Source organism: Lissotriton helveticus, chromosome 3_2 (genome assembly GCF_964261635.1).
Source record: "Lissotriton helveticus chromosome 3_2, aLisHel1.1, whole genome shotgun sequence".
Lineage (NCBI taxonomy): Eukaryota > Metazoa > Chordata > Amphibia > Caudata > Salamandridae > Lissotriton > Lissotriton helveticus.
Window position 1 is genome coordinate 217,650,390 of NC_136062.1, and position 27,132 is coordinate 217,677,521.

General features: G+C 46.7%; 1 protein-coding gene across 2 annotated transcripts in view; it reads left to right on the forward strand.

The window, feature by feature from the left end:
• The window catches only part of HMG20A (high mobility group 20A), a 260,812-nt gene that overhangs the window by 120,789 nt on the left and 112,891 nt on the right, over positions 1–27,132 (forward strand). The window lies entirely within an intron of this gene.

The following is a 27,132-nucleotide window of genomic DNA, read 5'->3' on the forward strand; positions in this document are numbered from 1 at the left end:
TGAGTGGCGTTGCGTGGATGAGTGGCGTTGCGTGGGTGAGTGGCGTTGCGTGGGTGAGTGGCGTTGCGTGGCTGAGTGGCGTTGCGTGGCTGAGCGGCGTTGCGTGGCTGAGCGGCGTTGCGTGGCTGAGCGGCGTTGCGTGGCTGAGCGGCGTTGCGTGGGTGAGCGGCGTTGCGTGGGTGAGCGGCGTTGCGTGGGTGAGCGGCGTTGCGTGGGTGAGCGGCGTTGCGTGGGTGAGCGGCGTTGCGTGGGTGAGTGGCGTTGCGTGTGTGTGTGGCGTTGCGTGGGTGTGTGGCGTTGCGTGGGTGTGTGGCGTTGCGTGGGTGTGTGGCGTTGCGTGGGTGAGTGGCGTTGCGTGGGTGAGTGGCGTTGCGTGGGTGAGTGGCGTTGCGTGGGTGAGTGGCGTTGCGTGGGTGAGTGGCGTTGCGTGGGTGAGTGGCGTTGCGTGGGTGAGTGGCGTTGCGTGGGTGAGTGGCGTTGCGTGGGTGAGTGGCGTTGCGTGGGTGAGTGGCGTTGCGTGTGTGAGTGGCGTTGCGTGGGTGTGTGGCGTTGCGTGGGTGAGTGGCGTTGCGTGGGTGAGTGGCGTTGCGTGGGTGAGTGGCGTTGCGTGGGTGAGTGGCGTTGCGTGGGTGAGTGGCGTTGCGTGGGTGAGTGGCGTTGCGTGGGTGAGTGGCGTTGCGTGGGTGAGTGGCGTTGCGTGGGTGAGTGGCGTTGCGTGGGTGAGTGGCGTTGCGTGGGTGAGTGGCGTTGCGTGGGTGAGTGGCGTTGCGTGGGTGAGTGGCGTTGCGTGGGTGAGTGGCGTTGCGTGGGTGAGTGGCGTTGCGTGTGTGAGTGGCGTTGCGTGTGTGAGTGGCGTTGCGTGTGTGAGTGGCGTTGCGTGTGTGTGTGGCGTTGCGTGTGTGTGTGGCGTTGCGTGTGTGTGTGGCGTTGCGTGTGTGTGTGGCGTTGCGTGTGTGTGTGGCGTTGCGTGTGTGTGTGGCGTTGCGTGTGTGTGTGGCGTTGCGTGGCTGAGTGGCGTTGCGTGGCTGAGTGGCGTTGCGTGGCTGAGTGGCGTTGCGTGGCTGAGTGGCGTTGCGTGGCTGAGTGGCGTTGCGTGGCTGAGTGGCGTTGCGTGGCTGAGTGGCGTTGCGTGGCTGAGTGGCGTTGCGTGGTTGAGTGGCGTTGCGTGTGTGAGTGGCGTTGCGTGGTTGAGTGGCGTTGCATGTGTGAGTGGCGTTGCATGTGTGAGTGGCGTTGCATGTGTGTGTGGCGTTGCATGTGTGTGTGGCGTTGCATGTGTGTGTGGCGTTGCGTGTGTGTGTGGCGTTGCGTGTGTGGCGTTGCGTGTGTGAGTGGCGTTGCGTGTGTGAGTGGCGTTGCGTGGGTGAGTGGCGTTGCGTGGGTGAGTGGCGTTGCGTGGGTGAGTGGCGTTGCGTGGGTGAGTGGCGTTGCATGGGTGAGTGGCGTTGCGTGGGTGAGTGAATGGTTAGCTGTTGCTTATGCGACGTATAGCACTTAATACTAAAGTAGGCAGACCTTCTTAGCCTTTGTGAGAATAATAGCAAAATAAAAATAAAAACCAGATCAAGTCAAGGACGCAAACGGCACCATGCTATTGTTTATTTACTCAGATGATTTGCATAAAAATGTAACTTGTGAGCACGTTTCTCTAACTCTCCAATAATCCCATTACAACACTTTGTACAAATGAGATTGGGACTCATCCTTCCGAAGTCGAGAAAAATGTGCAACGCTGTGTTGAAGTTAATTTTTTTAATTAACAAAATGCAAATAATGTGGAGAGATTTCAAGTGATTCAGGAATGGGCGCCCTTGTAAAGAGAAAGTACGGCCGGCCTGGGCAGTGATAGGGGAGGAGGGAGGAGAAATGCGAGTCACGGCAGCAGCAGCCTTTGATGTGCCTGCCGGCCGGCCGTGAATAATTAGGGGGTGAGAAATGCGCTCGGAGGGCTGCCTTTGATGTGGTAATGCGAGGCAGGCAGGCAGGCGGCTGGTGGCATTGTGCACGCGCTTTTTAGGGCTTGCGCAAGCGCAATGACCTAAAAAGCACATGCACTTGAAGGAATCGCCAGTGGAATCGCCAGTGGATAAACACTGGATAAGCCCCTATAGAGCTTCGCCAGCTATGCGCTGAAGCGCATCAGCAGGCGAGCCCTAAAAAGGTGTTTTTTGTGTGTTTGTAATGCTGGTAACTTTTTTCTGCCTGTTATATTACTTCTTTGTGATATATATATATTTTTGTTTTGAGAGGTGGATGAATAACTTGATAGTGGATGTTGGGAAATACTATTTGAATTTTAGTAGTTGGAGACAGGTAGTAGGGGAGAATAAAGAGATGCTATATTCCGAGGTCTGACTGCGTTTGTGGTAATGGGGCATATTATAAAACGTGTGGACATAGTGGGAAACCAGTATAATGCAATACATATAGAAGTATTTAGGTCTGAGAGAGAATGAAACAGTGAGGTAAGAGGGTCTGTGTAGGGGCAAAGAAATTTATATGTGCGTAAGAGTGAGTTAGTATTTGAGGTGAGCAATATAATGTAAAGAATGATAACCAGAGGAAGGAGAAATAGTGACAGATAAACAAAACCGAGAGAGATAGAATAAGTGTTTGTGGTTGAGAGAGCAAAAAGGGTGAATGTGAGTACATAAAGTAATTTTAAAAGAAGAAAGAGACCGAATGAAAGATCTTGCACTCCACCAACAGGGCAGGTGCCAAGCAGGCCACATCACAGGACCATTACATACCCAGTCACCAGCAGCAGGGGAACAGTGTCTGCCTCGACACTGATGCTGTGCAACCTGTCCAAGGACCTCAACTCTTCTCTGCAGTAGGACGGCAGGAGGTCTGTAAGGAACATGAAGCCCTCCAGTCATTAGGCTAACACAGAGGAGCGTCCGCTGTATGCACTGTCCCATTAGAGAGTGGGGAGCTTTATTTGAAGGCTGTTAAGAAATGTTTGTGTGGATTGGGCAGTAAGTCACAAGTCCCTGAAACAGTGCTGAGGGGTAGGGTAGTGTGGCACACTTTGCTAGTCATGCGACATGCAGTTCTCAAAGGCTTAAGGCAATGACCTTTGCTATTGAGAGTAACCTGCACTCAGACCCCGGCAAGTCTTTAGAATATATGACTACAGTCGAGTGACTCAACAGCTCTCCAGTCATCAGTCAGGCTAACAAAGAGGAGCGTCCGCTGTATGCACGGTCCCATTAGAGAGTGGGGAGCTTTATTTGAAGGCTGTTAAGAAATGTTTGTGTGGATAGGGCAGTGAGTTAAAAGTCCCCTGAAACAGTGCTGAGTGGTAGGGTAGTGTGGCACACTTTGCTCGTCATGCGATATGCAGTGCTTAAAGGCTTGGGGCAATGACCTTTGCTATTGAGAGTAACCTGCAGTCAGACCCCGGCAAGTCTTTAGAATATACGACTGCAGTCGAGTAACTCGACTGCTCATGGATGCATGGTGTGGACAACTGAGTAGGAGAGGCTGAGTGGAGACCCCAGACTGACCTTTAGAACAGAAGGCAAACAATGAATAAATTACATAGCTGCTTGTCGCAGCTTTCATGACCCCTGGGAGGGCTAGAATTAGAGGCACATTGAATGTAAGGCCAATTTTTAGGTCTCGCCAATTTTTAGGTCTCGCATAGGCAGCACATGTGCTGTCTCGTCGAGAGATGCTATATACAGTATAGTGGAGGAAGCTCCACCCACTTTCCGCCCATGCTTTTGATTGGCTTAAATCCGAAATGCTGCATTGTGAATGGCTACTGGCTTGTTAGTCCTGCCTCCTGAATGCCATGTTGTCATTTTTGTCCTTCCATGGCTATCGACCCCTTCACTTTAAAAACTGTTTTGTTTCCCTGCCTCCCCCCTGTTCCCTCCAGCAGTCCGAGACTTCTCAGCCCACACCTCCCCACCCTGCCCCTCCCTTCCCGTTCGTGCCTTCTAGGACGCCCGCATTTCCGTTTAAAATGCAATAGGTCTCACATAAATATGAGTCCTATTGCATTTTAATGCTTGTTTGTGGTGGGATTGGTGGGTGCATTCGCACTCCTTTTTTCTCTCGCATGCGCGCGATGCCTTACATCATATGCATACTTGCCATATGAACACTTTTCGGCTATGTTTAAGAAGGGTGCTGGTGTGCATACAATTTCCCGTGGCCCAAAGTGACCTATGAACACACTTAAGCGCATTTTAGCCTCGCCGGGACAGGCGGAGAGCTGCTTGTTTTGATGATTCCGGCTCCAAAGCGCGATGCTGCAGAGCTATGCGCTCTAAATTGTATGGTTTTTTTTTGTTACTTTAACCACATTGCTGCTGGCGATGTCCAACGGACGTCGCGTGCACTACCTCGGTAGTGCTGCGCACGTCCGTTGGACGTCGCGGCCCCGCCGCGCAATAGAACGTTCCGCACTAGCGCGGAACGTTCAGCGCAGGTAACGGGTTAATGAGCGCGGCGGCTGCTTGGGACACCCGTGCTCACTTTATTTATTTATATTTGTGCTGCGTCCACTTCAGGGACACCACACTCTTTTTGTTTGTTTTTCACTTTAAAACTGAGGGCGTTGCCGCTTTAAGGACACCGCGCTCAGTTTCTTTATATGTTTTTTAACATCAATACTAAGCGTAGCGCCTGCTTTAAGGACACCGTGGTCAGTGTTAAAGTTAAAAAAATAAACCGAGCGCGATGCCCTTGAAGCGGCGCTGTGCTCAGTTTTAAAGTTGCTGTTCAGCTATCGCTTGAGTAGGAGCTACTGTCGCGTGACTGTAGCATTCTTTGAGCTGCAGATCAGAAGCTGCAGCGGACAAGGGAATCCTCTTTCTGACTCGAGGAGCTCAGGGGTGCGGGTCCGAAATCAAACTGCATGCCCAGAAATCATATTTTTGATGCCCTGAAGTGCGGCATTAATTCGGAGCCTGCCAGAGCATTGCCATCGCCAAGCGGCGACTTAAGCTGCTTAGCAAAGCACTTTTCTGCCCTGTGTCATTTTCTTGTCGCTCCGCTGGTGCAGAGCCGACTTTGGTTACTACTGCCAGCTCTCGCGGTTTGGGAGTGCGTTCCATCAACGCGACGAGTGTTGCGAGACATCACACAGCTGGCGGGCTCCCTGCGAGCCGCCATTGAGTCTCTCTGCTTCCTGACATTGCTGCACTGGTGACTCTTAACGGTACTTGTTACTTGTGCATCAACTCGTGTGCTTCCCCCATATCCTTCCATGATGTTTATGCAGTTCACCGATGTCCATTCACCTCTTCCTTGCTGAGTGGGTTTGGAAAGCCGCTTGTGTGCCATGTTGCCTGCCGAAGCAGCAAACAGTCCAATGCTTTCGACTCTCGCCTTCAAGAAAAGACAACACTACATTCAGACATGGACCCACATGCTCCACGCTGTCTGCATATGCATCATATTACTGTTCGCAGGGTTCTTGTGTGAAGTTTGGTACTTTATGTGTAACACTTGTCAGCAGACAAACGGCGTAATCGTGTATTATCTAAGGCTGTTTATGATTATTAGGAAAACACATATACGTACCATATTGGAATGGCAACATCGACTTTTTTCATTAAGCATTTCAAACCATGCTTCAACCGTTTCTAAGCGCTATTAATAGCGGGTGTTAATACCATTTTAATTGTACTAAATTCACCGATTTCTAAAGGACTGGTTAAGTTTCGAACTTGGACCTGCCTTTAAACAGTTTACTCCACTAGTGAGTGTTTAATGCACTGGGCCGCCGTTTATTTTTGTGTAGATGACATGTAGTGTGGGTGTTGTTACCATCGTGATTGCTCGAACCTCAAAAGCATTGCAAGAATGCTTGCACTTAACACTACAATTACAGCTTTAGTAGAACGTGGGAGTAGTATATAGTGATACCTTCACTTCAACTCTGGCCTTAAATTTGACAGCTCCGGCCAGGAATCCTGGCCTTAAATATGATGGGTCTAGTCTTAAATATGATAGGCCTAGTCTTAAACTCCTGGCCGGAAATTTGACAGCTCTGGCTGGAAACCCTGGCCTTATATTTAGCAGGGCCGGGCCTTAAACGGTTGGCAACAAGTGACAGGTGGCACTAGTGTTGACAAGGGTGCGCAGCTGTCCCGGAAGGGGGGCGGCTGAGTCATAGGGGGGTGTGTAGTTTTGTTTTGGAGACATAGGCGTGGCGGAGCCGCCAGAATACATATAAGCCGGTGTCAGGAGCCTGGTATAGCAAGCAACCGCTGGACTACGTGAAGGAGTGCCATGGCAGAAAAGAAGAGCTACAACCCATTTGCGAGAAAACACTGGGTTGGTGGCTCACAGACCCCCATCAGTAGCTATTACAGAACCATAAGCCCTTTGGTAATGGACGAGAATGCTCAACCAGAAGAACCTAAGGATATGGGTTGCGACGTTACTGCTTATGGCTGTGGGTTTGCTAAGCGCTTTGGCGCCCCTGGTTTCAAGGATTGGCGGTGTCCGCTGTCCCCGATTAAGAGCGACAGCAGCTCTAGCGAGGGTTCGAGTGGCGACTTGACGGTTGAGCAAAGCATGCTCTTGGAGTCGGAGGATGCGGAAGACACCATAGTTCCGCCTAATACACCCGTCTATGAAGACGTGGGTTTTCGCGAGAGTCTTTTTCCTGAGAATGTCCCTGTTCAAAAGCTTGATGCAAACGTGGAAGATGAGGGAGCATCGGATGTTATTCCCGCCTCTCAAAATGTCAGAACCGCGGCTGATGGGGCATCGCAGGATATTAACAACTCTCAAGATGGCAGAGCCGCCGCCGAGGGTGGTGAAAATGTGGGGGTGAGTCAAAATGTTATGAGCAACCATTTACATAAGGATGTATTTTATTTCTACAACTAGCGAACACTAATATTTCTTTTTTGTTTTTGTTTGTGACCCTCTAGAGAGCAGAACCAGTGGGATGCACTTACTTCATAATGCACAAAGAAAATCAAACTATGCCCCCGCCTAATACGCACATCTATGAAACCATGGATGTTCAGAAGGCTATGAGTCCTATGAAGGTAGTTGTGCAACAGCCTGATACAAGCGTTGAAGATGAGGGATCACCGATGGATATTACCGACTCTCAAGATTTCAGAGCCGCTGCAGAGGGTGGTGAAAGTGTGTGGGTAAGTCAAAAAAAAAAAATGTTAGGCGTAGACCCTTTACTTGAAAGTTTGTTGTCTTTCTACCGCTAACGGGTTGTCAATATTTGTCTTTTGAACCTAGGATGAAACACCAAAAAGAACTGAGGCCCAGGGGCAGACTGCAAAAGGTCGCAGCTTGAATCTGTCCTGTATATGCTGTGCAAACCAGACTGGAAGTTCCACAAAGCCGAGTTCACCTCTGCCCATGGAATGTGAAGATGGTTCTAAGAACGATGAGTTTGTAAAAGCAACGGCGTGGTTCCCCAGAGACACTATAGCTGGTGTCAAAGGTTTCGCAGCTATAGTTGTACGCGCGTGTGTCAAACTGGACTATTACAGCATGTGTTTCGGCCACCGTATTAGGGACCCTCAACAGGAGGCGCACGAGTGTCTAGCCGAATCATACAGAGACCGAATGATACGGCACATATGTAGTTTGCTTGATCCGTACAAGATGTATAAGCTGCTAAGGGTGGTGCACGGCCTGAGTGATGAAAATAATTTTGTCCACCCTAACATGTTGAAGATCTTGATGGCGACAGTAAAGGAGATACGCTATGCCAACGACCCCTGCGCAAAACTAAGAGGCATGCCAAACGCCTGTGCGTGCTGTGACAGAAAAATGATAGAAAGACTTATAGAAAGGCGCATGTGTAATGTGTATCTAAAAAGCAAAAAAGTAGTGGCCCTCGCACCACAAAGGCTATTTTATAATAGATAAGTCCTGATGCATTGCTAAGTGCTAGCGTGTATTTAAAGTAAAGTAGTAGAATGTTACACCCAAAAAAAGTATATGTGTTAAACCGTACTTACTACGCATACTGTGAAAAGATATGAAACCCCTTTTTGTTTGTGATTTGGTAATACTCATTATTTTTAATAAAATGTTCTTACACAAAACAAGCGTCTTCCATTTCCTGTACTCTAATGACTGCTAACATGTCGGAGGGCCTGTTAAGAAAACTTTATTATGATACAAGAGGGGTTGGCAGCTTTGGAAGCGGCGCCGCTCTATATAGAAGGGCTGTGGCTGAAAAGAAGTCGGTAAGCAGAGAAGCTGTGAAGACATGGTTATCAGGAGAGGAGGCGTATTCACTACATAAACCAGCCAGAAGACGCTTTAAGAGGCGTCCTACAATCGTTAATGCGTGTATAGATTATCAGTGGCAGGCGGACATAATCAGCCTTCAAGATACTGCAAAACATAACTACGGCGCCTGTTATATATTAACAGTCATAGATGTGTTGTCCAAATACGCGTACGCAGAGGCGCTGCGTGATAAAAGTGGAGCTAGCGTCACGGCCGCTTTTAAAAGTGAAATACGATTCGCAGCTCCACTGGCGACTAATGTGAAAATGGTCGTATTCTCTGTATTCGACAGCATCATTCAGATCAACCACGCCAGGCAGATTTTGTTTGACTATCTTTAAAAACATTTGTGAAATGGCTGCGAATCGTATTTCAGCTTTTAGATTCCCATTTTTGACCAGGTTGTAGTGATCGCCATCTTCCATGTCCGGTGTCAGGTCGAATGCGAACAACGTGTATCCACTGCCATAGCCTTCTCTTGACACCGCTACACCGCAGTCCCTTTGATGCTTGCCTGTTATCGAAACCAGTCCCTGATATTCCCTGATGTAATGCCCTGCTGCAAAACTGGGGGTGTAGGGTTTTGCAGGAATCACATTGCCCTCGTGGACCAACGCCGCGTAGTTGATGTTGTAGTGTTTAAAATTGAAGGGGTTTGAGGCATAGGTGCCACTAAAAGCTGTATTGTCCACAAACCCTATGATGATGAGCTTTGGTAGCTGTCCCAGAAATAGATTCTGCTGTTGTGTTAAGCGGGTACCTGCAGGGATGCTGAATACCTTCAGAGCTACTCTTTCCACAGCGTACTTGGCGTTGGATATTTGCAAAGCTTCGGCGTGCGCTAGCCTGACGCTCGGGGACACTTTCACTCTCTTTACATACAGGCTCGCAGATGGAGCAAATGGGGTCCACCAATGACAACACCTGGGATATCCGTAGAAATGAGACTCTACGCCTGGATACTGAAATTAAAGACATTTTGAGCAGGACTGATCTAAACCCCTACGACAAGGCTAACCTTTACAACAGCACTCTCAAAAAATTCTTAAATTACTACACCCAGTGGAATACCGAGAAGAACAAGTTGACTCTATATACCCCAGACTCTGAACAACCAGCTGCTCAGGCCCCCGATCCGCAGCCCCTACAACCGCCTCCCGATGGTGCGACAGCCTCAGATACCTTTGTTGGAGACCTCCTAAAAAATATAGGTCAAAGGCACAGAGGGGCTGCGCAGATGCTCATGAGTAAACTAGTCGCTTCTAAAGACCTAACCTCTTGGAATGATCGCGGCAAATTCCTCTACAAGGGCCAGCCTGTTGCAGGGTCGCATATGTACGATCTAGTCAAAGGTCTCACACACCCCAAAATCCTAACGCCTCAAAATGCCCCGAGAGGCTGGGAGCAGTTTCTGAAGGCCGCTGCTGAACTCAATATACCCTCCGCGCTTGTTGGTAATAATGAACACCGCCGCCTGCTAGACAATTTGAAGAGTCCCCTACTGCCATCGCCTACAGGTTCTGAAGGCCACAGACTATCCCCTAAATGGACTACTCCTGCACCGTCGGTGCCAGCTCGAAAAAAAAAAAAAGACATTGCCCCAGCCACCCTTCGCATGGATTTTTGATTAAGTGTGTGTGAATTTTTATTCCTAGGTTTCTGCAATAAAGTTTTGTCAACTACATATTTTGTAATAAACACCTTGTTATAACTTTACAAACCGTCTCAGTCGTCATTCAAAAAACATTTTATGGTGCCTGTATATTGAAATAACGAGTCTGAATGCATGTTTTTAAAAAATATAATGTCTTTTATTTTAAACGTTCAACATTAAGCATACAACTGTTATAAACTCTTACAGTTTTGACAAGGTACATATTCAGTTTTCACAGGTCTGACCGACACCCTGGTGTTTTCTTTTACATATCTCGCAACTATACGGTCATTGTTAACAAGATCCCCCGGATATAGCTTTAAGAAATTTCTAAACGAAAGACCCTGTGACATTTTACTGATAAAATAAATACAATGTTCCCCGAATGTGATGGCCATGGAATCCTGCACCCTTAGTTTGTTATACTCCACCACCGCTGCAGCTTTTTTCACAAACTTGAATATAGGGGTTGTATAGAGTTTGTGCTCAGGGAACTCTGCTGTACTGTCAAACACTGTAACCTTGTCAACATCTATAAACATGGCTGCCCAATGTGTCCCAGCCTGGTCATGCGGGTCTGTGTTAAAGACTAGGGTGCATGGTCTTTCTGCCCCTATGTCGCCTGGTAACCCATCGCTAGGGAAAACACCCAAAAAGTATTTCCTAGCGTATTTATGTCTGCTTAAGAAGTCACGTATCTGCACCGTATCCATTTCACAAATGTTTTTAAAGATAGTCAAACTAAATCTGCCTGGCGTGGTTGATCTGAATGATGCTGTCGAATACAGAGAATACGACCATGTTCACATTAGTCGCCAGTGGAGCTGCGAATCGTATTTCAGCTTTTAGATTCCCATTTTTGACCAGGTTGTAGTGATCGCCATCTTCCATGTCCGGTGTCAGGTCGAATGCGAACAACGTGTATCCACTGCCATAGCCTTCTCTTGACACCGCTACACCGCAGTCCCTTTGATGCTTGCCTGTTATCGAAACCAGTCCCTGATATTCCCTGATGTAATGCCCTGCTGCAAAACTGGGGGTGTAGGGTTTTGCAGGAATCACATTGCCCTTGTGGACCAACGCAGCGTAGTTGATGTTGTAGTGTTTAAAATTGAAGGGGTTTGAGGCATAGGTGCCACTAAAAGCTGTATTGTCCACAAACCCTATGATGATGAGCTTTGGTAGCTGTCCCAGAAATAGATTCTGCTGTTGTGTTAAGCGGGTACCTGCAGGGATGCTGAATACCTTCAGAGCTACTCTTTCCACAGCGTACTTGGCGTTGGATATTTGCAAAGCTTCGGCGTGCGCTAGCCTGACGCTCGGGGACACTTTCACTCTCTTTACAAACAGGCTCGCAGACAGTATGTTCAGCTTGTACTGTTCCGCATCCCCGTTGATGAGGCAGAATGAGTCCTTGTTGCGATTGAGCTTGATCTTAAGATCAATTCCGTTGATGAGCAGTTTATCTTGGAAGAAGAGGTCCGAATGTATGCGCCCCAGGAGGTCAAAGGTACGGCTGGCTGTAGCATGCCCCGCTCTTTTTATAAAGCCCTTATTATCACCATCCAGAGCTGTGCTTTCAAACTGTCCGTGTGTATCCCTGTGAAAGAGACCCGCTGAAAGTTGTGTGTCAAGGGCATCGCTACTGTAATTTAGAATACTCTCTATGTAGGCTCTGTAGGCGTACATGTTATCGTTCTGGGTGATGAGTCGGTCGCCCAGGGTGATGTCAACTTGATTAAACATGGTAGCTACAGGGTAAGCGATTGGTGCCACCTTAGAACCGTCGTCAATGTCGGTCCCATCCGCTTTTACGATTTTACACATAAGATGCAGCAGAGTGTTGTTGAGATCCAAATACATATCCGTGGCCCCTGACACATAAAACTCTATAGGTGCCAACGGTGTCAATCCTGCTAAAGGCGACACCTCCATGAAGAAGCTGTTTTCGATGCTTGTCTGTGTGGGCTTTAGACTAAACAAGTCCAACTCTGATTTGGCGCACTCTCCAGATCCACAATGTACGAAAGCCATGGCTGTGTTTACAACGCTTTAAAAAATATTTATTTTAGAGCCGGTTCGCTTCTTTGCAGCTCTCTTCCGTCTTGGAGCTCTTCTTTTCTGAGGACGTTTTGAAGCGGTCCTCCTTTTTTTATAGGGGGCTGGGGGACCCCGGCGTCTGGAAACACCCCGTTTCCTTTTGACACTAGCGCGTGGCTTATACATCAAACCAGCTCCTTCTTGAGGCTGCTTGTTCATGCGCTCTGCAACCGCCGAGGTAACAGACCCCACCACCTCCTGGGCAATGTTCGTGGCAGCCGCCTTAACATGAGGTTTTGCAATTTCATAGCCTCTTCTCAGGAAAGACATAGCTCTTCTAAACAGACTCCTAAAGAATCCTCCTAATCCAGCCCCGTACATAACGGGTGAACCTTGAAAGTACGGTGGTCCTCCATAACCGGCTTGACTTCTGTAATAGTCTCTGTACATAGACGGATCTCCGTAGGTTTTCATAACCACCATGATGGCTGCCTAATACCCTCTGTCGTGTCTAGGCCTTAAATGAAGCTTGACAATAACTTTCCCGTATTTAAAGGCCACCGGCTCAGACTGATCATCGTAGATCATAATTGAAATAGTGTCAAAATGGTTTTTAGAAACTGCGACGTAGTCGGGTTTGTTAAATTGTATGTTGACCATGGTATTATCACCCTGTACATGCACCCACCTTAACAACGGCGAGTAACTATCACCTATCCTCTGAGACTCTACAATATCGCTGTACACGTAGAGCGTGTAGAACCCCCCATTAATATCGGGGCACGTTTGATCTTGTTCCACGGGGCTTTTCACATGTTGTACTGTCCCTAAAATCCTTTTTAATTTACCTGAGCAGTTAAACAGGGTGTTTCGATTTATGGATTTAAGAAACACCTTCCTTCTCACATTATCTAGGACCAGATGAATATTCGGATGTGGTTCTATAGCGGCTATGGATTTGTTGATGGCTTCGATAATGCTTGTAATGTTTGGGTAGTAGCCGGGCGGGAAGGATGTGTGTATGCCCATGGGGTCCTGCTCCCTCTTGATGTGAAACTTGGCTTCGGCCGCTGTAAATGTATTCCATGTTCTAGGGTATTGTATTTCTGTTAGGGCAACCTCCCAGTCCCCCTTCAGGTCCACAGCCTTAGCCAATTTGACGGTGTAATTAGAAATCTGATTGTTGGGGAACATGTCCTTAGAAGCGTTGGATGGTAAGGTTATATAAAAGGGTGTAGTCTCCATCGTAGCAGCGGCTTTTAGCTCACACACCCTTCAGGGAGCTGGCCAACACCCAACTGTTAAATTTCTCAGGCCAGCCGCGCCATTTGACATATGCCTGGCTCTTAGCACCTGTACCTTGCCTTTTCAGAACCTTTTCAACCCTATACACACGGTTTGGATCATTGGGCACCTTTTGTAACTCTTCCTTGTAAAAGGATCCTGACACCGTTTCCCCATCGTAGTCCTTTAGCCTGTAAATATACAGCCCTTCCTTAAGCTCCACACTTTCCACTATAAATATTTCATCACTAAAGGTCTGTTGGTAACCCTTTGTGAAGACTCCTTTCAGTTTTGAAATCCTTACGTGATCACCATTTTTAAATACAGACTTCTTCACCTTTGTCCCAAAGTTAGGACCATACAAGTTTCTCCAAACAGTTAACGAATTACTAGATGTTACCTCTTCAGGTGCCATTTTGATGGTCCTATGATAACTGGCATTATATACAGCTAAAAAAGCCTGTAGAACATCCACGTATCTGTACGTATTGTTGGCCGTAAAATACCGACACATCTTAGACTTTAAAGTTCTGTTAACCTTTCTACAACCGCTGCTTTTACCTCTGTGTGTGTTACAAAATGTTGAACATTGTGCTGCTTTAATAATTTCTGAAATGACTTGTTTAAGAATTCTTTTCCTGCGTCTGTTTGTAGTTTTTGAGGAATACGTCCCTTATCGAAGATGGCTTTAAAAGCGGCCGTGACGCTAGCTCCACTTTTATCACGCAGCGCCTCTGCGTACGCATATTTGGACAACACATCTATGACTGTTAATATATAACAGGCGCCGTCGTTATGTTTTGCAGTATCTTGAAGGCTGATTATGTCCGCCTGCCACTGATAATCTATACACGCATTAACGATTGTAGGACGCCTCTTAAAGCGTCTTCTGGCTGATTTATGTAGTGAATACGCCTCCTCTCCTGATAACCATGTCTTCACAGCTTCTCTGCTTACCGACTTCTTTTCAGCCACAGCCCTTCTATATAGAGCGGCGCCGCTTCCAAAGCTGCCAACCCCTCTTGTATCATAATAAAGTTTTCTTAACAGGCCCTCCGACATGTTAGCAGTCATTAGAGTACAGGAAATGGAAGACGCTTGTTTTGTGTAAGAACATTTTATTAAAAATAATGAGTATTACCAAATCACAAACAAAAAGGGGTTTCATATCTTTTCACAGTATGCGTAGTAAGTACGGTTTAACACATATACTTTTTTTGGGTGTAACATTCTACTACTTTACTTTAAATACACGCTAGCACTTAGCAATGCATCAGGACTTATCTATTATAAAATAGCCTTTGTGGTGCGAGGGCCACTACTTTTCTGCTTTTTAGATACACATTACACATGCGCCTTTCTATAAGTCTTTCTATCATTTTTCTGTCACAGCACGCACAGGCGTTTGGCATGCCTCTTAGTTTTGCGCAGGGGTCGTTGGCATAGCGTATCTCCTTTACTGTCGCCATCAAGATCTTCAACATGTTAGGGTGGACAACATTATTTTCATCACTCAGGCCGTGCACCACCCTTAGCAGCTTATACATCTTGTACGGATCAAGCAAACTACATATGTGCCGTATCATTCGGTCTCTGTATGATTCGGCTAGACACTCGTGCGCCTCCTGTTGAGGGTCCCTAATACGGTGGCCGAAACACATGTTGTAATAGTCCCGTTTGACACACGCGCGTACAACTATAGCTGCGAAACCTTTGACACCAGCTATAGTGAGAAGTGAGAAGCTATAGTGTCTCTGGGGAACCACGCCGTTGCTTTTACAAACTCATCGTTCTTAGAACCATCTTCACATTCCATGGGCAGAGGTGAACTCGGCTTTGTGGAACTTCCAGTCTGGTTTGCACAGCATATACAGGACAGATTCAAGCAGCGACCTTTTGCAGTCTGCCCCTGGGCCTCAGTTCTTTTTGGTGTTTCATCCTAGGTTCAAAAGACAAATATTGACACCCCGTTAGCGGTAGAAAGACAACAAACTTTCAAGTAAAGGGTCTACGCCTAACATTTTTTTTTTTGACTTACCCACACACTTTCACCACCCTCTGCAGCGGCTCTGAAATCTTGAGAGTCGGTAATATCCATCGGTGATCCCTCATCTTCAACGCTTGTATCAGGCTGTTGCACAACTACCTTCGTAGGACTCCTAGCCTTCTGAACATCCATGGTTCCATAGATGTGCGTATTAGGCGGGGGCATAGTTTGATTTTCTTTGTGCATTATGAAGTAAGTGCATCCCACTGGTTCTGCTCTCTAGAGGGTCACAAACAAAAAAAAAAAGAAATATTAGTGTTCGCTAGTTGTAGAAATAAAATACATCCTTATGTAAATGGTTGCTCATAACATTTTGAATCACCCCCACATTTTTACCGCCCTCGGCGGCGGCTCTGCCATCTTGAGAGTTGTTAATATCCTGCGATGCCCCATCAGCCGCGGTTCTGACATTTTGAGAGGCGGGAATAACATCCGATGCTCCCTCATCTTCCACGTTTGCATCAAGCTTTTGAACAGGGACATTCTCAGGAAAAAGACTCTCGCGAAAACCCACGTCTTCATAGACGGGTGTATTAGGCGGAACTATGGTGTCTTCCGCATCCTCCGACTCCAAGAGCATGCTTTGCTCAACCGTCAAGTCGCCACTCGAACCCTCGCTAGAGCTGCTGTCGCTCTTAATCGGGGACAGCGGACACCGCCAATCCTTGAAACCAGGGGCGCCAAAGCGCTTAGCAAACCCACAGCCATAAGCAGTAACGTCGCAACCCATATCCTTAGGTTCTTCTGGTTGAGCATTCTCGTCCATTACCAAAGGGCTTATGGTTCTGTAATAGCTACTGATGGGGGTCTGTGAGCCACCAACCCAGTGTTTTCTGCCATGGCGCTCCTTCACGTAGTCCAGCGGTTGCTTGCTATACCAGGCTCCTGACACCGGCTTATATGTATTCTGGCGGCTCCGCCACGCCTATGTCTCCAAAACAAAACTACACACCCCCCTATGACTCAGCCGCCCCCCTTCCGGGACAGCTGCGCACCCTTGTCAACACTAGTGCCACCTGTCACTTGTTGCCAACCGTTTAAGGCCCGGCCCTGCTAAATTTAAGGCCAGGGTTTCCAGCCAGAGCTGTCAAATTTCCGGCCAGGAGTTTAAGACTAGGCCTATCATATTTAAGACTAGACCCATCATATTTAAGGCCAGGATTCCTGGCCGGAGCTGTCAAATTTAAGGCCAGAGTTGAAGTGAAGGTATCACTATATACTACTCGTGGGCACGGAGAGGCAACTCCCTGGAGATGAAGGCTGTGAATACATTCGTAGATGGTGGTAAATAAACCGCAAGGCTGTGGGCCAGGCTGTGCGTGGAGATGCTCTGCGAAGGGCTTGGTGTCTTTAATCATGTACAGTAAGGCTAGTATTTGAAATAAAAATGTGCGCACAGGAGTTTAAGATAATGCTGTCACGGTCTATCACTCTCACAGCCGTCGATAATAACGCAGATCGGTGACTGATTTTGTATCTCTAAAATTCAAATAACATGAGTATGCTAGAATCTATAGAATGAACTACACCTCAGCAGTGCCACAACCCTCTAAAGCATGTGGTGTAAATAGAGATGTATTTTTTCATAAGACATTGGCTATATACGCACTTGATTACACATCGTCATCTGTTGCAGAAGGTACTCCTTCAAGCCCCTTCAACGCTCCATTAGGCTTCTCTTCTAGTTGTACACAGGTACCCTGTATGGCTTGCAGTTTATTTGCGTAGTACCATATATCTTACTATAATTTATTCTATCCTATGCATCCGCACTGTTTTTTCCGAATAGCCTAGACACCCACGTTAGTTGTCGTGTCAGTCTCATGTGTTCTAAAAAGATCAAAAATAAAAATACTTCGAAGGATTTCAGTTCAATGACCTGTTAAATTGTCAGTCACATGTAGCATCTGCTCACCGCAGCATGCAACATGGGACTACGACTCGGCTCACCTCAGGCATACGCTGTCTCGTACTGTTAATGACAGCACTGATCACATGTAAACAGCAGCTGGAAAACAAGGCTGGTGTGTCTGCGCTGCTGAAAAACTCCTTTACTTGTCAAACATGTTAGTGTATTTCATATATTTGCAGTAAATAAATGAACAAATAAATAACACTGCCCAAGGCCAAAATGACCATCTTTTCTTGGCCCCCCTTCTCCCTTGGCGAGTAGAAAAGAAAGAACTGGAATACAAACACTGTGCCTGTTGAACCACTTGCAGCTGTTAACGGATCTCTCTCCGCTTTCAGTCTGTCCCTGCTGACACCTCCGATGCTCCCCCTTCACCTCAGCCCCCACCTGCCCCAGCTCACAAGATGTATTCCTGAAAGGAAAGGGGCATGCAGCTTTTCTTGCGCTGTCCCTAGAAGCTGCATCTCACGTTACACAAACATGCCAGCTTTGTTAATACGTATAAAGCCCGAAAGGCGAGACCGATTGTATTGCAAATGCTTGTTTGGTTATGTGTGCACTTGTAAAGCGCATTATATTTTCCACAGTGCTTTAAATGTAAACATATGAGTTTTGCTTTAAATGTAAACATACGTTTGCTCCTAAAAACTGTAGAACTCTCCTGTCAAATATATTGCAGCAGTGGTAAACAGTGCAGGTACTCTCCCTTTCAAATTTAGTTTAAGAAGTGCAGGTAATCAGAACCGAACAGTACCAGCCTTCTTAAACCACAATAAGCCCTTCCGAGGAAAAGAAACCCACAACAAGTTCATCCCCAAAACCGCTAAAGGCAATGTTGACATACGTCTTTATTTCTTCCGTCTACTTTTGAATTGTCTTAGTTTATTTATTATCATTATTAGTATTGGAATGATGATTAAGTCTGGTATTTTGGGACACGAAGGGTGCAGAATAAACAAGCTTCAGAATTTTCACCTTTCACCAAAACAAGTTTGGTTTTCAAATTAGGGGTCTGAAAGGATGTGGTGTAATATACAGAGCTGCCAATTTTGGTACTGGAGAACCGGTTTCGGGTCTTGTGTCTCCTTAAAAAAACATGCAGATCGTAACAAATAAACATAAACAATGGCAATCGAAACCAAATAGGAATAAAACAAAATTACAAATGTTGGTCCATAGTTGGTAGTGGTTGAAGCAATGGTTGAACTCTCTTCGTGAATGAAGGCACGTGTGCTGATGCAACGATAGCTGTGGTTAAAACAATGGCTGATCTCTCTTCGTGAATGAAGCAGCGGAAACTGATGCAACAAAAGCTGCGTATGCTACAAAAGCTTTTAACTGTAGAAACTTGTCCCCCTCACCTAGTTCCTAATGCTGCCAGCAGATTGTGTTTTGCCTGCCAAGCACAGAAAACACCACATTCCTAAAACTCGAGCAAGAGGAAAAACAAAAATAGTGCCCCACCGCTAGCACAAATCGTCAGAGGTGAAGAGTACATGCAGTACAACTAGTCCCCGTAGGAGGGAAGTTTAGCTTAAAAAAATTGACCATTTTACAGAATATTGAACATTGTCAAACATTCACCTCCAGTCACAGATCTGGGTTAAATCCATCTTTTTTTGCACACCATGCCACCGCAATTTGGACCCAGCCATATGTAGTCGCTGTTGCCTGTTACACTCAGTCACCCAATTGCCTCTGGCATTCACCCGCCATATCAGCTCATCACACCACCAACCGATTAGATACTCCCAACAACTCACACCAGCCCTTATAAAGAAACATTCTATCAGTCACTACGCCCTTCAATATCTGCGCCTAGACTGCAACTCTGTAGATGTTTGTGCTATAGACGCTACTTTGTTTCCAGTGCGTCGCGTTACTGATTGCACCTTTCCTGTTGATATGTAACCCACTTTAACACCCTGCTTCCCATCCATACTCACCGCCTTGTATTTATACTGTAGGCTTCTGGCAGTAACATCCGCCATGGCTGCTGCTTGCTAGGTCCTCCACGCGCCTTGTTGTGCCCTATCTGCGTTGCCAATTATCACCCCGCTCTCTGTATTCTTCCCCGGGTTTTGTGTACTTCGCTGTGTATAAAAGAGAGAGGTACCCCTTAAACTAGTCAAGGGAAATGAGGTTCTACAACCCAAAATGCCAGAAGTTCTCTTGAGTCAAAGTGAATACAGGTTTACATACACATACCTCCAAATACCAAGAGTACAATCATATATTACACCAAAAATCTGGTTTAGACTTGGAACAGCGTAATAAACATTTGTTCGAAGACCTAAAACAGGAAAGAGAACTGATTGCACAGTTTCTGCGACTCTCATCAGACTACTTGATAATAGGAGCTGCAGAGTTTGATATCTAGAACACTAGCTACCCGAGAAACAAGGGGAGATCTGACTGACCCCCCTTGGTGTGACAGAAAAACAGATACAATTCAAGACTCTGACATCGAAGTTGACGCACAGATTCTGTAGTAGTATAATATTGATGGAAATATAATGGAGTCCGAATGTACAACCTGTATTTAACAATTTTTATGTTTTACTTCTTTTGTCTCTAGTTTCAATTGTGCAGGCCATAATTGTTCCGTTTTATTTTATGTATTTTAGATTAGGGCATTAGATTAGTTAACCCAACACTATTGCTTTTATTTTCAATGTATTCATAATAAATGATTTTTTAACTTTCAATTTTTGGTGTAATATATGATTGTACTCTTGGTATTTGGAGGTATGTGTATGTAAACCTGTATTCACTTTAACTCAAGAGAACTTCTGGCATTTTTGGTTTGTTTACTTAGCACCTGTCCTTCTAATCCCGGCATGCATAAGTAGTACTCGCAGCAACGATTACTGAATGAGTCGTTTACACTTCCACTTCCGGGTCAAAGCCCTGTGGTCGCTTCCGTTATGTCTTTAGTCCTCTTTCTTTGATGCGTTCGGTTTTGTGATGCCATCTTGGATGAGGCTTTGCAATAGGTCCCCGCAAAGGATATTTTTTAAATTAAAGTCAAATGCGTATAAAACAAGCGCTCGCCAGGCAGCCGCGGCATCCGCGCTTTACTTGTACCTTTAGAAGTAAAGCGAGGGTGCCGCAATTATACCAAAAGTAAAGAAATAGATGTTTTTTCTATTTCTTTACTTTTGGTATAATCGCGGCACCCTCGCTTTTATTTTTAATGTTACAAGTAAAGCACGGGTGCCATATTTATACCAAAAGTAAAGAAATAGAAAAAACATCTATTTCTTTACTTTTGGTATAATCGCGGCACCGGCGCTTTACTTGAAACATTAAAAGTAAAGTGCGGGGCGCAGCGATTATAGCCAAAGTAGCACGCCACGACGTGCTGTTTTCTCTTTTAGAGCCCGACTTACTGCTGGAGTAAAAGGTTTTTATCTTCTTTATGGGGCCATCTGTTTCACCTCATAAAGAAGATAAGAAACCTTTTACCACAGCAGTAAGTCAAGGAAGCCAGTCTGAAAAGGACGGGGCTAAAAGAGGCTAAAAGAGAAAGAAGTACGTCACTGGGACCTCTTTTCCAAAGGCTGGCCACCGTTTAGCATGAACGTTTAGAATTGACCTGCAATTACCATCAGCTGAAATAAAGTCTAACATCCTGACTGAGGTTCTTCATACATCCTCTTCAGTATCTGAGCCTCTTCTACCCTTCAATGAGGCTTTGACAGAACATCCGGTTCCTTCCCCTCCATTCAGGGTGATATGGATTCTAAAAAGATGGCACAGGCGACAAAGAAAGTATTTTCATTGGCAAGTATGGCATTGTTGCAACCCGACAAGTTATACAGTCAGGTTTGGATACGGCTGACTCGGTGGCACGTATAATGGGATCTTCTGTGGCAACAAGAATACATGCTTGGCTAAGGCCATGTGGATTTTCTCCTGATTTTCAAGCAACCCTGTTGGATTTGCCCTTTGATGGTACAAGACTGTTTGGCACTAAGGCTGACTCTTCCCTTACAAAGCTTTAAAGATAGCAGAGCGACTGCAAGATCTTTGGGCCTTCAAACGTAGTATTGAGTATAAGGCTACAAGCAGTATCGAGGGTTTGGAATGGCAGCTTTCTTTCGTGGCCGGCAACAACCTCAGCAGAGTGAGCAGCAGAAGCATTTGTACAAATTGTACAGGGGCAAGAATAGAGGCTGTTTTCAATGGCAGGAAAAGGGTCAGGGGTGCTACTCTTGGTATTTCCTGATACCCAAAAAGGACGGTCGGTTGAGGCTGATTCTGGACCTTTACCTCAGACAGGAAAAGTTCAAAATGTTGACCTTGGCTCAGGTTCTTCTCGCGCTGCAACTGGATGGTGTCCATCGTTCTGCAGGATGCGTACTTTCATCTTCTCATCCTGAAGTCGCATTGGAAGTATCTCCGGTTCAAGGAAGGATCGCAATACTACCAGTTTGCGGTCCTCCCGTTTGGTCTGATTTCCGCACTTCAAGTCTTTACAAAGGTGATGGAGGTGGTAGCGGCACATCTCAGAAGGTCAGGGGTTCCTGTTTTCCCCTACCTGGACGACTGGAGTCTCCGGAGTTGGTGTTGCGCCACTTGCAAGCAACAACGCAACTGTTGTTCAACTTGGTCTTCTCGATAAATGTACCCAAATCTCACCTGTTGCCTTCTCAGCACATCCTGTTCATCGTGGCAATACTGGACACTACTGTGTGTCGGGCAATTCCGCCTCCGCAGAGGATTCTCGACATTCAGGAGATGATTCCTTTGTTTCACGTTGGAGCAGTTGTTCCAGTCCTGAAGGTTCTATGTGTGCTCGGTCTGTTTGCTTTCTGCATACTGTTAGTCAGTCATGCACGCTGGCACTTGTGGGCACTCCAGTGGTGCCTCCGCAAGCAGTGGTATCAACACAACGGACATCTCATGGAGAAGGTCAGAATCTCCAGAAACGCTGCAGCGGAGCTGATTCGGTGGGGTGTGCAAGGCAACCTGTCTCAAGGAAAGCCTTTTCAGCCTACTCTGCCGGTGGCCACAGAGGGACCTGCAGGTCAAAGGTCTTTGGTCTCTAGAGGAAAGGTTGCTTAACATCAACCTTCTGGAATTGGGGGCGATACGTTTGGCACTGAAAGCTTTCCTTCCTTCCCTTCGCTTTCAGTCAGTTCAGGTCCTGACGGACAACATTACCGCAATGTGCTACATCAACAAACAGGAGGTGTAGGGTCGTATCGCCTCTGCAGAGAGGCACTGCGACTCTAGTCCTGGACTCGGGACATCAGAGCAGACCTCCTTTTGCAATCGCAAGGGCAGGTTCTACACCCCCAACTCCAGAGCCTACACCTTCATGCCTGGAGATTGAACGGGGCAACCGGAGTTCCTTCTCTCTCCCACTGAATGTGGTAGATATTATTTTATCATCCAGGAGACACTCCACCAAATCTGTGTATTCTTCTAGGTAGTCCAAATTTGTGAAATGGTGTGTAAAGAGGTCCATTGATCCATTGAAGGCTCGTTTGTCTCATGTGCTCTGTTTTTCTCTTTCCTTGGCCCAGCAGGGTTGTGCCGTGGCTACAGTTATAGGTTATTTGTTTGTTTGCTTTTATTTGTTTTCCAGGTCAGCCGTCTTTATTCAAATCTCCTGTAGTTATGAGGTCATTAAGTGCCTTACAAATAAGTTTCCTCCCACTCCTTTCATTATGCCTCAGTGGGATTCAAATCTTGTTCTTACCTTTTTAATGGGTTCTCCATTTGAGCCTCTTCATAATTGCCCTTTGAGACTTCGCTCTTTTAAAACGGTTTTCTTGATTACCTCGCCTTGGAGGGTAAGTGAGCTTCAGGCTCTTAGTTCTAAACCTCCATTCTTGATCATTCATGCAGATAAGTTGGTTCTAAGGACCAGGCTGCTTTCCTTCCTAAGGTGGTTACTCCTTTCTATTTAGGGCAGTCCGTTACCTTACCTACCTTCTATCCTCCCCTTCACCCTTCTAAGGAGGAGGAAAGACTTCATCGTTGGATCCTAAAAGAGCTGTCAGCTTTACTTGGACAGAACAAAGGTTCTGAGACTGGACGATCAGCTCTTTGTGGGTTACGTTGGGCGAATGAAAGGCAAGACTGTGCACAAGTGGACTCTTTCCAGGTGGTTCGTCTTGTGCATCAAGATCTGCTATACCTTGGCCAAGAAGGACCTGCCTGAAGGTATCAGAGCTCATTGTACCAGAGCTAAGTCAACTTATGCTTTGGCTAGAGGTGTTCCAGTTATTGATATTTGTAAAGCAGCAACTTGGGCCTCCCTCCATACTTTTGCAAAGCATTACTGCTTGGATTTGGAGGTTAGGAGGGATGGCCATTTTGCTCATTCTGTTTTGCAGGCAGATACTGTATGCACCAGTTTATTGAGTTCTGTGTAAAAATATGCTGCAAATCAATCAATCTGTAGTTTATTTCGACTGAAGTAACCTTAAAGTTAGATACAAATAGTTATTCTAATGCAGTTAAAAATGGACCAATAATAAAGCAAATGAGAGGTGGAGATAACATGTGAATACAAAATAAATAAACCCCTCTGCATCTAGTAGTTTTTGTCATGTGTGAGCAGTGTTGCAAGAAATTTTACATACATCCTGCTGAAAAACAGCATGGTAGAAAAACAGAGTGGTATGTGTTTAGAAATAGTCCCATGGGCACAAGTGTGTGTTCTCCCGAGCCGGTCCTGATTGAAGGTAGACATAGTCTAATGATGGTGGGCCCAATATAGGCAGTGTCTACAGTGATTTGTTTTCGTTCTTTTTGAGTCATTCTGGATACATACATATATATATTTCCCAAAGTTTATTCAAGAGGCCAAGGACGCACTCAACAGCAGCAAATTCGTCTGAATTCTTTAATGGAAGGGAAACCCCTCAATGTGTTCCTGATTTATTTTCTGCCTGTGAGAAGTTGGCCTGATATATGATGTTTCCAATTCTGGAACCACCCTGTATCAGTCCAAACAACCCTTATGGTGTCTGTTTGTAAGTCAACCTTATTAGACAAGCTATCCTAGGGGTAGCATGGACTAAGCAGCCTAAAGGCTTAACTTAAGAGGTCGTGTTAAGCGAGCTGTTTTACCACATACAATCCTGTAATACCAAATGAAAGGACACCACACAAGTATATATTATAAAAATATATGTATTTATTACTAAAAACAATCCCCAGTATTCTTTATGAATGAAGGGGCACAAGCGTTAAATCAAAAGCACAGTATAACATATAAAGTTGCACAATTTTGGATGAGGCCTTGGGGCCACTCAAACCATATACTAAAAAAATGGTATAAGAGATACCAATCGATCAGTGGTTAGGCCTAGGGCCTAGGGAATCGCTGGGAGCAGTCAGGACTAGCAATGCTGAAGTCGGGAAAAGCCCGCGGGATTCGGGTGCAGCACGTAAAGTGCGGCTTGCATCAATGTAAAGTCAATGGTGCGTAAAAAGTTACAAAGTTAGAGATTAAGGACACTTCCGCTGAACCTAGAGGAACAAAACTTAAGACACAGACCCTAGAGGTGTGTACCAGTGTGGGGACACCGGCGTTGCAATGTTACCTCACCCACAGGAAGTGGGTGCACAGGGTCGAAGTTGAGTCTGGTTTCGTCACGCAGGTTGTTGGTGCTTGGAGCTGAAAGGGCTGCAGGCGAGGTGAAAGAGAAGTGTCCGGTGGAGTCCAAGGGTGGACTCAAGTTGAAAAGTACCTGAAAGCAGAGGGGACAGAGTCTGGGTCACTCAGCAGTGACCAGGGTGGAACCAGGACGGAACCAGGCAATGTCGGGCGCAATCAGGTGGTTGTCGAGGAGCTTCTCTCCGCTGCCACGTGGGCTCTGGGGCATCTGCGACGTCCAGGAGCGGGTCACGATCTGTCCCACGTAGGCTCTCGCCGTCGGCGCTGTCGGCTTCAAGATTGGAGCAAACAACACTTGGCAAAAGCAATCCACGCGAAACCGGGAGATTGCTTCTCACTCGAACCAGGAGGGTCAGAGTGGGGGCTCCTTTTCAGGGGAGCTGGTGCAAATCTGGAGCAACCAGAATCGCAGGTCGAATTTCAAGTTTCGTCGGTACAGGGGCCACAAGCCGGCTGGCAAGTGACCGGACCAACGCGTTGAGCCAAATGGAGCAGAAGGGCCCCACGCAGCACTCGTCGAGTGTGGAGGGCTGAACTTCGGTGCAAGAGTGGCTCAGGGTTGGGGCTTCTCAAACCCCGGTGCACAGCTTCGAGGGTCACTCGTGGGCTGCACGGTCAGCGTCTCGTGGTCAATTCAAGATGGCGTGCCCCACGCTTCCGGTCGCCTCCACGGGTCTCAGCTCTGCAGGGACTGTGGATCGGGCTGTTGGAAGGCAGGCAAGCTTGATCTCGTCGATCTCTGTCGCTCGAGTTCCGGCGGGAACTGCAACAAAGCAGACGTCGAAGGCTGGATGGTGCCTGTTTGCACAGGGTGGTCACTCCTTGACCACAAGGGAGATTCTTCAGTCTTCTACGTTGAGTAGGATGTCGAAGGGTCCAGAGTTTCGTTTCTTATGTTTCATCAGGATAATCTGAAGTGCATTGGCACTGCTCCCACTCTTATTCGAATCTGGGGGGCTGGATTACCTGCTAGGTCCCCTCCTATGGGTGGGACCCAGGAAGTGGGTGGTTACACCCCCTTCCTTTGATCCTGGCCGCGCTGGGACGGGGGCTGGAGTGCCCCAGAACCGGTTTGGCCGGATTATGCAAGGGGCAGCCTTGTGCTCCCCAGGCACTGTCTGGTTTCTTTCAAACCTCCCTGCTACAATCCACTATCTCCTGTCTGAGGGGGTGTAACACCGCCCTGCGACAGGAAACCCTTTGTCCAGGCCCCCTTGGCTGAGTTTCGGTCAGCTGCAGGGGGTCAGACCTGTGTCTGTGGCAGAAGCATCCATTTTGTGGATGTGAGGCTCTTTTAAAATTAACCGCATTTCAGCAAAGTAACATGTCTTCTCCCTCTAGAGGGGTGGAATGCTACCCCCGTCGCCAGAACTGGCGAGGGGATAGTATTCCAAATCGTATGACACCTTACACGACATGTTTTGATAAAGCCAAACCAAAGTTGCTATATAACCGCGAGGATTATAATGCACTTAATAGTATATGGTATGGCATTATCCTGAAACAGTTTAGGGAGTTGTTCCCGACAGCTGCAGACAGGCTCAGCTCATGCTAGAGCTCCATCTCACATTAAACCACGCACTCTGCCTCCAGGATTGAGGAGGCCTTCCATAGGAGTGGCTCACAGGTTTATATGTGTCCAGATATAGGTTTAGATATAGGGATACTATACCTAAGCAAGGGGTGATTACACCACCTTGCCCCAGCTGAGTGATCAGCCAGTTGTGTCAATTTAAGAACCAGCCAGGGGTGGCAAAAGATATGCTGCAGCCCCTGGTAGGCCTTGGTGGCACCTATGCCCTGAGCACCTATAGTGCATGGTACAGGGGCTGACAAGGAGTCCATTTCCAATTGTGGTATGTACCTATAGCACATGTATTAATAATTTAGAGAGAGAACAGCAGGATGGGGGTCTGATTAGCAGGCCCACAGCCTCAGTAGTCGAAAACCAGTGAAGCAAAAAGCAAAAATTTTGGGGTGACCATAGGATAGCAGACCCTACTCTCCTACACTGCCTGACTGGTTTTGGAGCCTCCCTGCTCCTTTATCGAAGGCATCTCAGGATTTCTGCAGACATTTCAAAAGCACACTCGAGGCTGCATGCTAATTAAGTACCTGCCCCTCAGTGGGCCTCACAGGTAAGCAATTTTCACATAGCATGCTGGTTGTTGTTGTGTGTTTGAAAAACATTATTTCCCTCTGTCCAGTATTTCAAATTATATTTACAGCCCTCCAGTGGGCCTCAGACACACAACTGACCGGTTTACATTTTTTCCTTTCATTTTCTGTATTGGTAGGAATTATTTTGTTAATGATTTTGT